The sequence below is a fragment of the Mandrillus leucophaeus genome, unplaced genomic scaffold (genome assembly GCF_000951045.1).
Source record: "Mandrillus leucophaeus isolate KB7577 unplaced genomic scaffold, Mleu.le_1.0 Scaffold5, whole genome shotgun sequence".
Taxonomy (NCBI): domain Eukaryota; kingdom Metazoa; phylum Chordata; class Mammalia; order Primates; family Cercopithecidae; genus Mandrillus; species Mandrillus leucophaeus.
Genome location: NW_012105364.1, coordinates 8134360 through 8151174, shown reverse-complemented (window position 1 = coordinate 8151174; position 16815 = coordinate 8134360). Strand labels below are relative to the sequence as shown.

Here is a 16815-nt window from a genome sequence, read left to right as displayed (position 1 = left end):
CTCGGCTCACTGCAAGCTCTGCCTCCCAGGTTCAAGCAATTCTCCTGCCTCAGCCTCCCATATAGCTGGGACTGCAGGCACATGCCACCATGCCCGGATAATTTATATTATCAGTAGAGACGGGGTTTCGCCGTATTGGCCAGGCTGGTCTCGAACTCCTGACCTCAGGTGATCCACCCCCCTCAGCCTCCCAAAGTGCTGGAATTACAGGCATGAGCCACCGTGTCCAGTCTTTAATTAATTTAAATGTAAACAGCCACATGTTGTTAGTGTCTACCCTTTTTGGTAGAGCAGAATTCTGTACTCACACAAGATTTAAAATATAAAGAAACTTACATTTAAGGAAGACCTAAGGGACAAATTCCCCTGTTTGGGAGACAATTAAATAATATTTATATTGGTTTTTGCAATTTATACTGTACTTTCATGTATTTCATTGAATTAGTAAGAATATAGAAGATAAGATGAATGTGGAGTCTCCATCAACAGAGGCCATAAGAAAGGAATCATAGCCCCGTGTCTTCACCAATTGGAATGTGATTCTCATGGAGCAAAGCCCTTACTGAGCTATATTAGATAGGAAGGAGACAACAGTGATTAAGAATGAAGACTCTAGAGCCAGACTGCCTGTGCTCAAAACCCAGTTCCTATTTCCTGGCTGTGTGATCTTACTGAAGCTACTTAACTTCTCTGTGCCTGTTTTCTCCTTATTTTAATGGCAATAGTAGTAGTACTGACCTCAGAGAGTTGATACGAGCTATATGAGCTAGCACGTGCAGAACAGCGAGAACAGTGGCTGGCATACAAAATAAATTGCTCAGTATGGGTTAGAAATTAACTAAGGGAAAGGTAGTCCTATAAATGCATGAGAAAACCTCTTTTGGGAGGACACAGTGCTCTGGTCTTGCCCAGTCCTCCTTCTGACTGTGATATGTTTTTGCCTCAGGAATGTCAGATCAGGTCTCAGACAAGGTTCTAGACAAGGGAAAGCACAATATTACACAAATGATAATGATGGGTCTTCAACCAAGTTTTCATCTCCTCTGATAATCCAATTCCATCATCCTATCAGCCTAACTGTTATCCTATTTAGTTTTCATGGCCACTTTTCCTTCTAACTTCTAATGGGTTACAAAATATAGTTAAGATTATGAGCCTGATAATTCCTATCAATTATTAAATGTTTCATGTGAGCCAAATATTATGAGTGACATTCAGAGTCAGAATTCTTGGAGACCCCTACTTTTCACCTTGCAACTGAGGTGTATTTTGTATTCATAATCCTTGCTCTTTATTATACCTTGGCCTGTTTCTGAACTCTCTCTTTCTCTGCTTTTCCAAGTCTCCTCTGTCCCCATCCATCTGGCACTCATATACCCGCCTCATCTCTCCTTCCACCTCTCTCCAGCAGGCTCACTGCTTGGTACGGATGAAGGGATACTTTTGAAGTTTCCAGAAAATGCTCTCAAGGGCAATGAAACAATTTGTCTGTAAGCAGAGCTGATACTGAATGCCTTGGAATGGAAGTAAAATTTAGAATATCCAAGGGAAAAAAAGGCATTAGTTAAAATAGAGGATGATTTTTAAAATAATTATCAGGAGTAATGGGAAATAAAGATTTTCAAGGTGTGCCAGAGCTAACGAGCCACAGCATACGACAAGAGCTCCTATAATTGCTAAGAAAGAAAATAGAAGAGTATATTTTATTCTCTTCCAAACACAAATTCAATGATGTGCTCTGAATCAGTACATGAAAACACTCAGGTTGCAAAGATTCTGTGAAAAATAGTAATCTCTAGGGGCTTATGGATTAATCCTTACCCAAGGCATGCTTTTGCATGCTTAGTATAAATTATTCTTCATAAAATTGCACTGAGCATAATAGGACATGTAGCTTGTAACTAGGTTAACAAACAATAGATTAATAGCATTTCATGTCATTCATAGATAACTAAAAAGTCAAAAGCCAAAAATAGTAATCGAGAATTTATAAAACATTGCTTCAAACAGATGTCAAATTCTGTCCTTCATGTTTTGGAAAATACTGGTATTATCTCAATAATTTCAGAGGGCAGAAGTCTCACCAAGACAACTGAACAATGTAAATATGTCTTTATAATTCTTCATTTTCTAGTTTGAAGTTGTAAAAAAAAAAACCTCATAGGAAAAAAAAAAACAGTCTCCTGCAACAATCTGAGTTACTGATGAGTCCACTGCTTCCTCAATCTCACGCAACATTCTAGACAAATGCCTCAGCCAGTGCTATTTAGTGACATCAGCTCACATTGCAATACATTTTCTGATGTGTATAATAAATTACAAATACTTAATAATTTATGCTTTGAGAGCATCACACAGCACTTAGCATCTAACTCAAAATAACTATTGCCCTCCTCACAACAAATTCCAAAGCCCTCATTTTTCTACTTACTTTGCTAACTAACATTCCTTTTAATCTTCTTATTTAATTTCTCCTGGAAATTTTAAAATAGCATCTTAGAAAGAAACTTACGGGTAATGTTGCATCAACCTTACCAATGCAGGAGTCTCACTAGCATCTCTAAAAGATGGCCATAAATGATTTTTTCTATTCTCCTCAAGAATAGAATATGTTTTATGTTGGTTGGTAGGTTGACTACTTTGTTTAGTTTTTCTTTGCTGTGAGTCTTTCTTAAGAATCTATTAAGTTAATTGCGGCATTTGGACATTTATTTAAAGGGCGGTGGAAACCAAAGTATGTAAAGGCTAATACTCTTCAATGCCAAAAGTAAGAAAGCTAGGAAAGGTCAATCGATGATTAACTTGTTTATCCTCAGTTAATATAAAATAAAGGATGTATTTTTAGCTGACAAACTAAATTCAAGGTTGGCATTACAAAAAATAATCACAGACAACTGAATAAAGAATTACCACAGTGTTAGTTATTTAAGACACGTTCTTGTGTATCCATGGTTGATCAACATACAGGATTCTGTGAACAATTATTTTATAAAAGCATAGTGCTCACCCTTAAATAGTACACTATCTTGCTAGAGAAAATAAACAGACATACATATTAAGGCATATTATTGCATTCAAAGGATAGCAGGTAAATAATATACAAATAAGCCTGGAGACTACAAATTAAGTTTAATGAAATAACTTAAGCACTTTCTTCTCTCCACTTTCTTGGAGAGGTACAGGTCTTATAAATTAGGATATGTGAAAGAAGAATAATAGTCCCTTACAACCAGGCAGGAGTGAATATTATCAGGTCACATAAAGAAGAAAAATTCAAAAGAACAGTCAGAAATGAATTTGTGCGATTCAGATTGTGGAGGCAAGAAAAATAGAGACAGATGGATTCCCTCAAATGTCCAATTAAGACCACATTGGCTATGAAATGAAGTACAGAAGATCTCAGGTTGTGGAGTTATATCATATCAAGAAGTAATAAGTTAACTGAGCTGTCAGAGTTCTAGTGGCTGAAACCTATTCCTATCCAGGAAAGGCTAAAACCAGAATGAGGATGACTCTGATAGTGAAAACCCAAAATTCTTTCTCTAAGGAATTATGTGTGCTCACTCCTAGAAAGACCCATCCCCTCACAGTTACAAGAATGACGCCTTCAGTCTCACAAACACAGCTGCAATGTGGCTTAGCCTCCTGCAGAATGCAATTGCCAGAAACACATTTATCTTCCTCTTCTCCAGAAAATATTTTTAAAGGGACTGGATTCAAAGCTACAGAAAAGCAAGGGGAGGGCTCCTTTAGGTTGTACAGTCAGGTGCGAAGAGCAATGCAGGCGAATAGTACATCCTGGAAAGAGTTAAGAACATAGATTAAGGACTGGATGAATGTTATCTGGAAATTTCCTCTAGTCAGGTAAAAACTGAACACACCAAGCTCTGTGACTTGGTCCAGTCTCTGTTCCGTTCACACTTCACTGGCTACTTTTAACTATTCTCTATGTGGCCTTCTCTGAACCCACATTTACCAATCCCAATTAAATTCTCACAGCACCTGGTATTCTTAGCACTAATCACAGCTTACAGGTTGATAACGCTGGACATAGCAGCTGATTATGTAAGAGGACAGTGGGGAAGTCAAGGGCTCTGTGCTGTGGGGAGAAATGTTAGGGTTCAAATCTTGGTTCCAACAATTCCTAGTTGTAAATAAATGTATTTCATACCTCATAATGTTATTGTAAAGATTAACAACCAGTACATGTAAAGGATGCAGAAAAATGTCTGTCATGTGATATGTGCTCAATAAATATAGGGTAACATCCATGGACCTATGAGAGCAGGAATCATGTCTGTTTCATTCTCTATCACCTCTCTGGGGCTGGCACAGTGTTTGGGAAGCAGCAGAGCTTAGTGAATACATGTGGAGGGCATGAATACTTAATCACTTCATTCTTGCTACCCATTAAGCCCTTGATATATTTGTTGATACATATTTACTGTGTCCCCTTATTCCCCAGTTGCTAGGGGTAAGACATTATTCCTTTTGTATGACGCATACAACTCTTCATGATGTTGATACTTAAACTTAACCAAGTACTTGCCCAAATACTTAAGGAGTCAAATTTAGAGAAATGTGGATGGAGGCAAAATCCCCCAGAGTTCTCAACTATGCTATCAAGATGCTTCTACATTATAAAATGGATATAAAAATACATAGTTCTAGCATATATTTAAGAAGGCAAATAAATGGTTTATTCCCCTAACTTATCAACTGAGAGTCTTTCAGCCACAAAATGTAATTATTTAGCCCCACTCTAAATCATTCATAAAAATGTTCAGTGATGGGTCTCCACAGCATGCTTATGACTTTTTAAAATTGATTTTAATAATGGTGTACATGGAGGTTAAACCACAGAGTTAAAAGTGAACATACTGGTAATATCTAAGCGAGAGAAATAGCAATACAAAAAAATTGAAAGGCAAATGAATAAAATATATCTTCAAATGACTGGCGATATCGAAGTCAAAAAACACTAAATAGTATGAAGTTACATTTAAGGGTGAGAGACAGAAATCTCAGATACTTTGTGCCTTTGGTTAGGGTCAAAAGAGAGACAGTAAACACTTACATGGGTCAAACAAGACATGGGCGGAAACCAGAATGGTTCGTTGGTAGGACTGGATCTAAAGGAGGTAGTCTTTTTTGTGATATGATTTCTAGCTTTCTGAGAGAAAACAATATTCCTTAGCATATATCTCACAGTTAGAGCTTAATTTCTTTGACTAAGATAGTATATGGTTCTCAAAGAGAAATACTTTGACTCCTTGGAGGTTTGGAGCCACGTGTCAAAAGATTGTGCAAAGCCACAGGATAAACATAGCTTATTTTCCTGCAAATCATGTTTTTCTTAAGTATGGAAGCATACGGAGATAAACGTTTTAACTGGTAGTAATTTAGATCTTTCATTTATTTAACAAATGAATAAATTGTGCTGTAGAATGCAAGATTTCCATGCCTTTTTAAAAACAAAGCATGAAACTACAGAGAGGCATCATGCTTGTGTAGATCACTTTAGGCTACCTAGGGCTTTGGGTTGAAGAGGGAAACTTCAATGGCAAAGACGCAAAAACAAGAGGGAAAGGAAGTGAAGGACACAAAGACACAGTTCACTGTTGTGGCTGAGACCCAGAACTCCTTACCTCAGAACTACTAACAGCAAAGGTGGCAGAGATACCGTAGTAGAGACTGTGAAACGCAAACTTACTAGAACTGGCAACCTTCAACACCCACGCAGGATGGCAGCAACTAAAGCTCACAAAACACTAGAAAAGTATGTTATCAGAGTTGAGGGGATGCTATGTGGACATGGGGGAGGAGCACAACAATTTCAAGGTCGGAATGAGACAAAGGCCAGAGCATCAGAACTGCAGTTACTCGTCAACTCACCGAATGGTGAGGGATGCAAAGGCACAGGTGTGCACACTCGCAAGGTTCAGAAGTGAATTTTGACAACTGTGTGTTAGAGATGATAACAGTTCAACTGAGATAGCAAGGAAATTGCTTATAGATGTCCACATGAACGTAGCACATCAGAAAACAATACATATGTATACCTTTCAAACCACATTTTCCAACCCTACTCACTTTCCCAGGCTTGATGTCTCCTCTGTGTTTTCCTCCCCCTCTAACCTAAATAAACCTTGTTCCTCAGTATAAACTCAGAAAGCAGTTTCGTCTACAGGTTCAGTGTTTTCAGGGGCAGCAGAGATTCAGACAGGGTAAGCTGGCCGCTCAGCTCATCATTTTTACTTCTTCATTCACCAGCATAAGTGTGCTTGCTCTCAGGCACACATTACCACTACCAAGTCTGAATTACTCTATCTGGGCTGGCAATGATAGCAGTATTAAGAAAAGATAAAAAACCATCTAAATCATGCTGCTTGGAACTAGTTATAAGCACCTTTCCAGACACAGAATTTTCATGATGAAATTATAATGTGGTTGGCTGAAAGGAACTCAGAAAATGATGGATATTTGAACTTAAAACATTTGACCACTTGTCCCGTGATTTTTTTTCTTAAAATTCAATTCACATTGTATTTGTAAGAACACAGGGAGAGAGTTGAGTAACAGGACCAAGAGGAGATTTTTCTTCCCTATCACTTTTCATGATGGATAGGCTCCTTAGGAAAGAGAAAATATTTAAGGGCCTGCCATGACTCCAGTCATGTTTTAACCTCATTTTATAATCCGTCAGCAGGATTTGTTAGAGACTATCTGACTCCCCCTACTATCCACTCTTCACTCTTCCTTTTGGTTATAGATTTCCCTGAATTTTATTTAGGCAAATGGTTATCCCACTAGAGACTATATCTCCCTATTTCCACCAGTCTCCTTTGCACCTCGGAGTGGTTAAAGGACTAAGCTTTGGCCAATAATGTATAACCAGGAAGGATGTGCATACATTTCAGCTCATGTTTCCTAAGGACAATGTTCACCCTCCACTTTCTCTCCCACTTGCCCCTTCCTGCAGACTGGAATGTGAGCAGGATTATGGGAGCCAGTTTCAGTGCTGCAGCTGAGAGCAACCCCAGGGGACTCAGCAGAGTAACAAACAGAAGGAATCGGGCTTTCTCTAGTCAATGTTGCAGAGCGGAAGTACCGACCCATCCTGGGTTGCCTACCTGCCTTGATTGAGACCACTGGGTAAAAAAGAAATAAATTTCTAGCTTGTTTAAGCTACTTTCACAAACCTCTTTGTTACAGCAGTTTAGCATGTATTCTAACATAGAGTTGCTACCTAGAGGCAGATATTGCCATAACAAAACCAAGAATATCTGAGACCAGGTCACATGCTGTAAGGACAGAGATACAGATATTGATGGCTGGGAAGTGAAGACTCCTGCTAGAAAAGCCAACTTTTTCTGTTTCCCAGGCAGAAGGTAATACTGTTGCTCAGAGCATCCTTCAAGAACCTCCTATATTCTCCCAGGCCACACAATGGGAGCCAGTTCAGCTGCAGACATTCAGGTGGGGCAGGCCTGGATTTCCCATTCGAGTCTATTGCTTCAGATGACCTCAAGGAAGAAGCCCTTAAACTGAGGGAGTTGGGAGTGGGCTACCAAGCCAATAAATAAGCTACAAAGCCAATAAATCAAAAGGTAGCTAAAAACTATAGCCAAAGGCTACTTCAATGTGGAACTGGAAGCAGACAGACTGGAATTTTTGCAGGTATTACATTGCCAAAGAAAACAAAAACCTGGCTGACAGAGTTATGACTGTTTAATCACTAAACCAAATCTCAGGTTCCCAAACCTGCACCAGTAGAAAGCAAGCTGTACAAGGCGGGGAAGCTACCAGTGAGGGCATATTCTCCAACACCCACCACAGATGTGGCCACAAAAGACAGAGGCCATCCAGGACAATGGACAGGGAGTTTTACCCAGAGAGTGAGTCTAGAGTGGCCAAGATGACCTAATGAAGACTGCCAAGCAGTTCTTGCCCAGAGAAATGTGGCAACAACAAAGTGCTAACTCCTACTGACTAGATTCTGCTGTTTGCTTCCTATTTTCCCTTTCAAACAGGGATTTCATAGCAGGTAACTCATCCTTTAGTGCCAGGGTCACTGGAGGCACATCTACCCTGATAGAGAGGCCTGGACGTATCCCAGAGGCCTGGACTCTCAGCTGGTGCAGTAAATAAATGGACTTTGGTTTGCCTCTTTGGGAAGAAGGGGGCCTGTCCTCTGTGTGGGATGAAGGGTAGGAAGGGATACTTGGATGCTACAGGGACAAGCTGTGAACAGAGACTGTTCCTTATTTCCCATGTCCATTCTTCTCTTGTCCTTTTAGGTAAGGAACTACCGGAAAGGTGGCTCAGCCAGAGTCTACATTTCACAACCCCCTCTTGTAGCTAACTAGACATGGCCATATAACTAGATTTTGGCCAATAAAATATGAATTTTAGCCAATGGCATACATGTTTATAAAGGAAATTTTTTGTCCTTAACTTTCTCTGTCCCTTCCCCCTTCCCATGGGCCAGAATGCAGATGTGAAGGAGGCTGCCACCACTGAGCACCTGGATGGGGACAGTTGCCTAGGGGTGCAGAGCAATAAGACAGAAAGAACCTGAGTGTCTGGGTGACATCATGGAGCCAAGCTGCCTACTCTCCCTGAAATGCCTTCCTAAACAAAGTCTATGTTGTTTGAAGTATTACATTTTGACATCTAATTTTTACAGCTGCCAAACCTGTACCCTAATTAATATAGGAGAAAAATTGGAAAGCAAAGTGGTTTGAGTACAAAGTCTATATATTGTGTATACATATGCATGAGCTAAAGGTGAGGACCTAGAAACTGTCACTTTAGAAAGAGGTGGTTATAAGATAAAGTAGTAAGTGCATTAAAATCCAGCATCCCTCACTAAAACACAGCTAAGAAAACTCATTTGAATAAGTAAAACCATATTCAATTTGAAAAAGCTTTATCTTAAAAAAATTGTAAAATTAAGGCAATTTTCTTCTTTTTCAATAATTTAAAGCTAATAATAAAATATCACTTGATCAACTCAAGAAGGAATCCCATAAAGGAAAGCTATCTAAATTGATAAATGGTTACATGTACAGATATTTAGTAACAAATATCAGAAAATAAAATCACATAGTATAGAGGCAGTTAAGTGCTCTGATCCTGAAAATAGATGGATCGTTTATACATCCTAATTCTCCCAATTATGGGCTACCTGACCTTCAGCTACTTACCTAGACTCTCTAAGCCTCAGCTGTCTGTGCTTTAGTTTCCTATGGATCAAATGAGATAATGTACAAAGCACTTGGGGCAATGCCCAGTTCATAGTATGATTTCAATTAATTTTGTCTAAAATCATTGCCACCTGATTGTAAAAATATCTCTATCAATCAGAAGACAGGCATCTTAACCATCAGTGTTCTATAAGACTGACCTCTTTCTCAGGTTGGCAAGCCACAAAATGCCCAGTGCCTTAGGTTTTAAGGAAAGACACCAATTCAGTCAGGGCATTCATTCATTTACTACATGTGTTGATATCTTAGCATGAAAAGCACAATCAACATGATAAAATAAAAATATACTTCTAGGTTTGAGAAGCCAATTCCCATGTCATCCTTATTTAGCTGAGTCCACCTAAATAAGAACACCAAATCTTTGAATTATCACTCCCTAATTGACTGATATTGGACAAGTCTCTACACATCTTTGAGACTAGGTTTCCTCATCTATAACATGGAGAAACAATCTCTCCCTCATGGATCGCTGTGGGTATTAAATGAGAAAATTCAAGTACCTGTTTACTACTATGCCTAGAACAAGTAAGCATTCAGATAATGGATGTGGAAACTTTATTACTGCTATAGTTATGGCTACATAAAATAGTAAAATACCCTATCATAAGAAAAGTGTACCTGCATGTATTTGAGACCCACTGGTTGTAGGGTAACTGCTTTGTGCTATCTGTCTCAACATACTGATGGCCCATACTGACCACACATATTCACTCACTTCCAATCTCGATCGATACCAAAACATTATTTTTGCAAGCCTGTTGTCCAGAGATGGGATGTATTCATGAAACATGGACTTTCTCCACTCTGTGAAGTCAAATAGCTTGCATGAGATTTTATCCATAACATTGTTTTTTATTAGTGTCACATTCTGTTCCACTAAGTTGACCACTCCAGGCTAAGGGATAATTGCAGCAATGTGTGTCATCCAGTATCCTCCAAAACTTAATGATTTTACAAACTAAAAGTGTGTCTGCAAAGAAAATGCCATCTTAACCTTCAGGGAGCTGATTGGGACAATTAGTGGAATCATTTTTACCCAACATCCAGGGTGGACCAGGAGCCTTTATCTTTCACCTGTAACATGAAGACAAATCTGAAACTAAAGCACATGCTTGACACCGAAGGGAAAATGAGTCTTTTCTTTTCTGGATTAAAATAGAACCTTCCCCCTAACCCTCACCTTCAATTCCAATTATTTATCCCATTTCCATCAGGGCATAAGCTATTTAGCATGGCTTATTTAATACATTGTTTTATCTTTATTTTTAAATGATCAATTTTGCCCTGGCTGATGCATTTACAGTGTTTCCTCTTGCAGGTTTCTGATATAGTGACCACCCAGGTCTGATCCAATTTTCTAAGCTGATTTTTCTCAGCCATGGAGCTTCTTGCTGAGTGACTTCACAGTTCATCTGCTTCCATTCCCTAAAGCCATGGTCCCTGAGACCATCTTGGCTGCATATGGTGGGCACTCACTGGAATGGCTAATATTGCTACCCTCTTCACTGAGGCCCCAGAGGAGTGTGTAGGCCCAAGTCACACTGCTCAGCGGTGTCAGAGCTAAGACCAGAATCCATCAACTTTGTTGTCACCATATAGACAAGGGCCCTTGATCTGCCATCACTCAAAACAAAATTAAAGATGAGCTCCCAACTGAAGTGTTCTACTGGTAACCTCACATAGGCACAGACTTATTCCAGAACTCCTGGTTATGCTATAATATCCCTTGCAAAGTTTTGGCTGTCTTCTATGACTGTCATTTTGGGTCAATTTGTTGTTTTTGTTGTTCCTTCTCTTCCTTTGAGGATGCTTTTGGATTTGTCCAGCTGGATTGTTTGGTCTTTGGCTGATTGTCCCGGCTAAGAGCCCAGCCCGGAGCCAGTGCCCACTGTGTAAGCAATGCAGATGACATTGTTGAAAAAGGGACTCTGTGGAGCATTGTTTGCTTAATTGACCACTTTCTAGCTATCTGTTTGCATCTACCTTGATATAAAGGTGCTGATAATGAGGGACAGAGTTTTATACATTTTAGTTAATCATCTCCGCAGCAGGTTTTTACATAGGATTGTGATCAATGTTGAAATTCTACCAATCCGCCCACACTGACTCATTAGTCATGAGCATTTGTCATTAGACATGGGGACTTCCCAGTGCCCTGCACTGTTTGGACCATGTGCTTAGGAAATACTGGGTCAAAGGACATCTATCCAGTGGATGTCTTCAATCTGAGCAGAAACAGTTCTAATTCTGCACTTCCTGAAATGAAATCTTGCCATAATCAAAGCAAGAAAATTAAATCCCTTCCTATAAATAAAATATATTTATTTGAAAGTGTTTCAGGCCAGGTGTAGTGGCTCACACCTGTAATCCCAGCACTTTGGGAGGCCAAGGCGGGCAGATCACGAGGTCAGGAGATCGAGACCATACTGGCTAACACGGTGAAACCCCGTCTCTACTAAAAAAAATACAAAAAATTAGCCAGGCACGGTGGCGGGGAACCTGTAGTCCCAGCTACTTGGAAGGCTGAGGCAGGAGAATGGAGTGAACCCGGGAGGCGGAGCTTGAGTGAGCCGAGATCGCGCCACTGCACTCCAGCTTGGGTGACAGAGCAAGACTCTGTCTCAAAAAAAAAAAAAGTGTTTCATTAGCAGGACAAATTCGTGTCATTTTTCTTAAATGTTAATATTTACTTCCAGAAAAATAGCAAACAAGATAATACTCAAATGCTCAAATGCAGCCATTGTTGCAGAATCTATAAACCCAAAAGTCTGACAGATTTACAAATAATCAATATTATAAACAAAAATCACGTCTACCTAGAAACATTTCTTTTTAAAAAATCTGCTGGCAAGTCCCTCCACTCTTACCTCAGGTGGGCCATAAATATTTTCTTCCAAATGTATAGGATAACCAAAACCTTTCTCTTTCTTTAAACAACAAAAATCGGTTTATAATTAAAATGCACTTCGGCATATCTTTCTGCAATATTTTCCTCACTTGAGTTGGAGTAAAAATTTGAGAGAATTAGTAAAGCCTGTTAACCTCATGAATTGTTCTCTGGGTAGTGAATTTTGTGAGATGACTTCTCCAGACTTTCAAAAAGAATCAGGCAGGAAAACTACCTTCTGGATGTTTTGATTACATGAGCCAGCAAATTTCCAAGCATCTACACTCCCAATAATCAAGCCATAGTATGGAAGGCCGTCGTTACTATATTGAGAACGTGTCTATTTTTTAAGTGTCACAACTGCCTGATAATGAAATACTCACCATGTGGTCCAAGATAACCACCTGGCAGGCCTACATGCTATTATTTTTTTTCCATTCTGCATGTCTTTTGTCCTCTCTTCTTTATATCATTTCCCCACTTCAGACTGTGAAACTTGCTTGAGGGCTGAGCCCATATTGTCAATAATTCATTATAATTGGAAGCAGTGGGTGCTTAAGCACTCATTACCTGACAAGGAACCTCACAATAACAAGCTCAGTTTAGAGGTCAGTATTAACAAGGCCAAGGTCCTAGACCTGACATGGGTAGATGTGGACGTTTGCTCTGCTCCATGACAATAAGCCAAATACCTTGGTCTGTGCTACTGCTCACCTGGCATGCAGCAGGGAGTTGCAGAGCATGATGAGTATGTGAATGTCCTAGTCCAAGTCCCCAGAGCAACCAGGACTGGAGAAGTATAATCAAATATTGCTCAGTCCAGAAGAATCAGGGTGTGGTCCAGGTCAGAAGCAGGCAGAGTGAAGATGAGATGCACTGGTTCTAATCTTTGTTTCCTTTGCTAACACACCCAAGTGACAGTCATACTTCCATCAGTAGCACAGACTCATGAGAACTGGTCATTAAACAAGAGAGTACTCTCATTGGGCAGGTAAAGGGGGATGTGTCCATTATTGTGAGGGGTGCATGTTTTGACAAAAGGATCCTGATACTGATACCCAATACTGAGTTGAAATTCAGTCAAGTAGAGCAGCACATATGAATCACTTGGGGATCTTATTATAATACAAATTCTGTTCCATATGGCTCAGGTGGGACCTCAATAATAAGCTCCCAAGTGATGCCAAAGCTGCCGGGCCTTTAGCTCTCACTTTGAAAAGCGAGATTCTAGATTTTATCAGATTGGCTTGTGTATGGGAATCCTGGACCTCATGAAACTGGAGGTTCAGAAACATCTGAAGAAACTGACAAATTACTAAATGGTCAGAGTCACCAAGTTTTCAGGAATCCAGAGATCAGACCAGTCACAATCACTCAAAAGATGCCAGAATTCAGTCCCAACCAGTGCCCTGGGCTTCTGAGTCCTTTGTTTCTCTGTCTCCACTACCCAGAGCAAGCAGTCAGGGACCGTGGGACACGTGGCAGAGCCCTGGTCTTGTGGGCATGGGCAGATCAAAGTAGCTGGCTACAGAGGATGCTAAAGAGACAGGTGTGGTAGGTACCAATAGGAGGCTAGGAAGCCAAGGTCCTCCAATCTCAGATCCGTCTTAAGGGTAAGATCAAAGGCCGGCACAAAACTTACAGATCATTTTATACAAAACTTGGTATATGCTTGGGGCCTTGTGGGACATCTTCTCCATATCAAATCCATGAAATCATTGGCCCAGACTCCATTTGTCTTTAACAGGAAGGAATAGCTGTTGGGGTGATTCAAGGTGAAACCTGATCCATTTCTTCCCTCTCTCTCATTGACGCCGTGTATGTGCAAGGTGGTGAGGCAGCTGAAATTAGGACTATAGAGTCCTTCATGTTCACAGAACAAGCGCTGCAAATGGGTGTGAGTCAGCCTTGAGCTCAATCGAGAGTAAACAGACAAATTTACATTCATATATGGATTGATTTAGACATTTGTCAAATATTTGCTAAAAGAGCTTTTCACTTGTCTAAGGAAGGCATAGCCTTAATATTTTTCTTTCTTTCTAAAGGACTCGTTTCACCCACGTGCTTGATGAAAGTTTAAATATAAAATGCCTGAGATGAAAATGTGTATTAATATTTTCTGTCTTTCCAGGTAGATCTGTTGACCTCCTTCTTGTGCTAAATCTATTAACAAGCAAATAAAGCTGAGGTCCTTAGATCAGTACTGTAGCCAAGAGTACCCACCAGAATAGTACCCACCAGAATCAGATGTTAAGCCTCTCCAGAAAGCTCCTGGCAAACTGAGAGACTAAGCTGACATGGGCATTCCTCTGACTATCAACACTGGAAAACAGGATCAAACATATCCAAAATAAATCTTATAATATGATCTGAAATTAAGAGAAAGATAGGAGGTTCTCAGAAGCCATGAATAAATACAGAAGTAAAAGTCAGGAATATGAGGTGGACCTGGGCTGCACGTGACATCCTAAAGGTGTATTTTTCAAGAATACAGGCCTTCGAGGCTGGGCCTGGAGTCCTGGCCTTGGGCCGTGGCCCAACAGGGAACTTAAACTAGATACTTGGTCCATGAGGGCTGCACAGGCTTTGAGGAGAGGATTGGATAACCCCCAACGAAGCCCAGGGGGCTGAAGCAAAGCTTAGTTTCTACTGTAAATATATAAATTATTAAAGATGTTAAACAGTAGTCAAAAAGAGATTTAGAAGTGAGATTTGCCAGAATCCATCTTAAATTTCAACTGTTCCAGAAAATAGAAAAACAAATTACCGAAGTTTCTATTATGACCTCAATACCCAAAAGATAACATAAACTAAGCAAAAAGACAAATCACAGACTGAAAGAGGATAAGCGTAAGACACAGATAATTAGTCTCCAAAATATATAAAGGACTTACGAAAGTCAGGAAAAGAAAGCCAAACAAGCCCATATAAAAATGAACAAAGGACATATATTAATACTTCACTACCAAAATGATTCCAAAATCTAGTAAGTATATTAAAAGATGCTCAACTTCAAAAATAATCATAGAAATGTAAAATGACTAATAATGTGATGTCATTTCACACCCATCAGGTTGAGAAGTATTAATACCAATTGTGAGTTAAGATATGGAGAAACTTTTATATCCTGCTGATGGGTACGGAAGTTGGTACCAACCTTTTGGGGGAAAGAATGAAAATATCTAGTAAAGGTGAAGTTACAGAGGCCCTAGATCCATAAATTACATGTGTTGATGTTTACTCTAGGGAAACCCTAACATATGTACACAGGGAGCCATGCAAGAATGTTCTCTGCAGAAATATTCACAATGGCAAAAAATACAAAATCTAAATATCAATAAATAAGCAATTAACAAATACATGGTGGTATATTCCAATGTATAGCATTTTATTTCTTTATAAAAGGAAAATCTCTAAATTATGTTACAAATGTTTATATTACTTAATCAGAGTGATGGATATAGAAGTTTTTATTTGTGTTTTCTGCATTATTTTATACAGGCTGAGCATCGCTTATCTGAAAGTTTGAAATCCAAAATTCTTCAAAATGCAAAACTTTTTGATTGCCATCATGGTGCCACAAGTAGAAAATTCCACCCACAAGTAGAAAATTCCACTGTGACAGGTTGCAATCAGAACACAGTCAAAACTTTGTTTCATGCCCACAATTGTTAAAACATATTGTATAAAATTGCCTTCAGTCTATACATATAAGGTGAACATGAAACAAATGAATTTCATGTTTATACTTGTATCCCATCCCCAAGATATGTCATTATGTGTATGCAAATATTCCAACATGTGAAAGAAATTGAAATCCAAAACACTTCCGGTCCCAGGCATTTCGGATAAGGGATATACAACCTATAATTAACATTTAAACAAAATATATTATAAAGTCTACCCAGAGCTATACATTTTGTCAAGGGAAGTTATATCTCCCCATCCCTATGTAGAAACACACACGTAAAATCCTGGAAGAATACACAGAATTGTTAATAGTGTAACTTAGGGAAAAAAGTAGAACAGTAGAAGACCAAAGAGGAAATTTTCCCTTTACTCCGCCTAATTCTGTGTTTTCCACATATTTATGAACACATATGCACGTGTTCAATGTGATTGCAATGAAGCCTCAATTAATGTCCTTCCTGCATCCACACTCTTTGCCCTGTAACTTTGCCTTCTTCCTTCTGATTCTGGCTGACCCTGTGAGTTGGTTTGGCCTACAGAATGCAAATGAAATGATGATGTGCCAACTACAAGGTTAGGTCTCAAGAGACTGTCATGGTTCTCCTTGATCTCCCTCTTGCAGTTAGACTTAAACACTCTTAGAGAAAGCCTGGATTGGCTAGGCACAGTGGCTTATGCCTGTAATCCCAGCACATTGGGAGGCCAAGGCAGGAGGATCACTTGAGGTCAGGAGTTCGAGACCAGCCTGAGCAGCATAGTGAGACCCCCATCTCTATAAAATATTACAAATGTAGCCCAGTGTGGTGCCACCTGTGGTCGGAGCTACTTGGGAGACTGAGATCAGAGGATCGCTTGGGCCTAATAGATTGAGGCTCCGATGAGCCTGAGCTGTGTGCCACTGTACTCCAGCCCAGGTGACAGAGGAAAACTCAGAAAGGGAGGGGAGGGGAGGGAAGGGAAGGGGAGGTG

General features: G+C 39.6%; 1 protein-coding gene across 2 annotated transcripts in view; it reads right to left on the bottom strand.

The window, feature by feature from the left end:
- Positions 1 to 16815, bottom strand: part of GRM8 (glutamate receptor, metabotropic 8) — an 838387-nt gene that overhangs the window by 507870 nt on the left and 313702 nt on the right. The gene's annotated exons all lie outside the window — the stretch shown is intronic.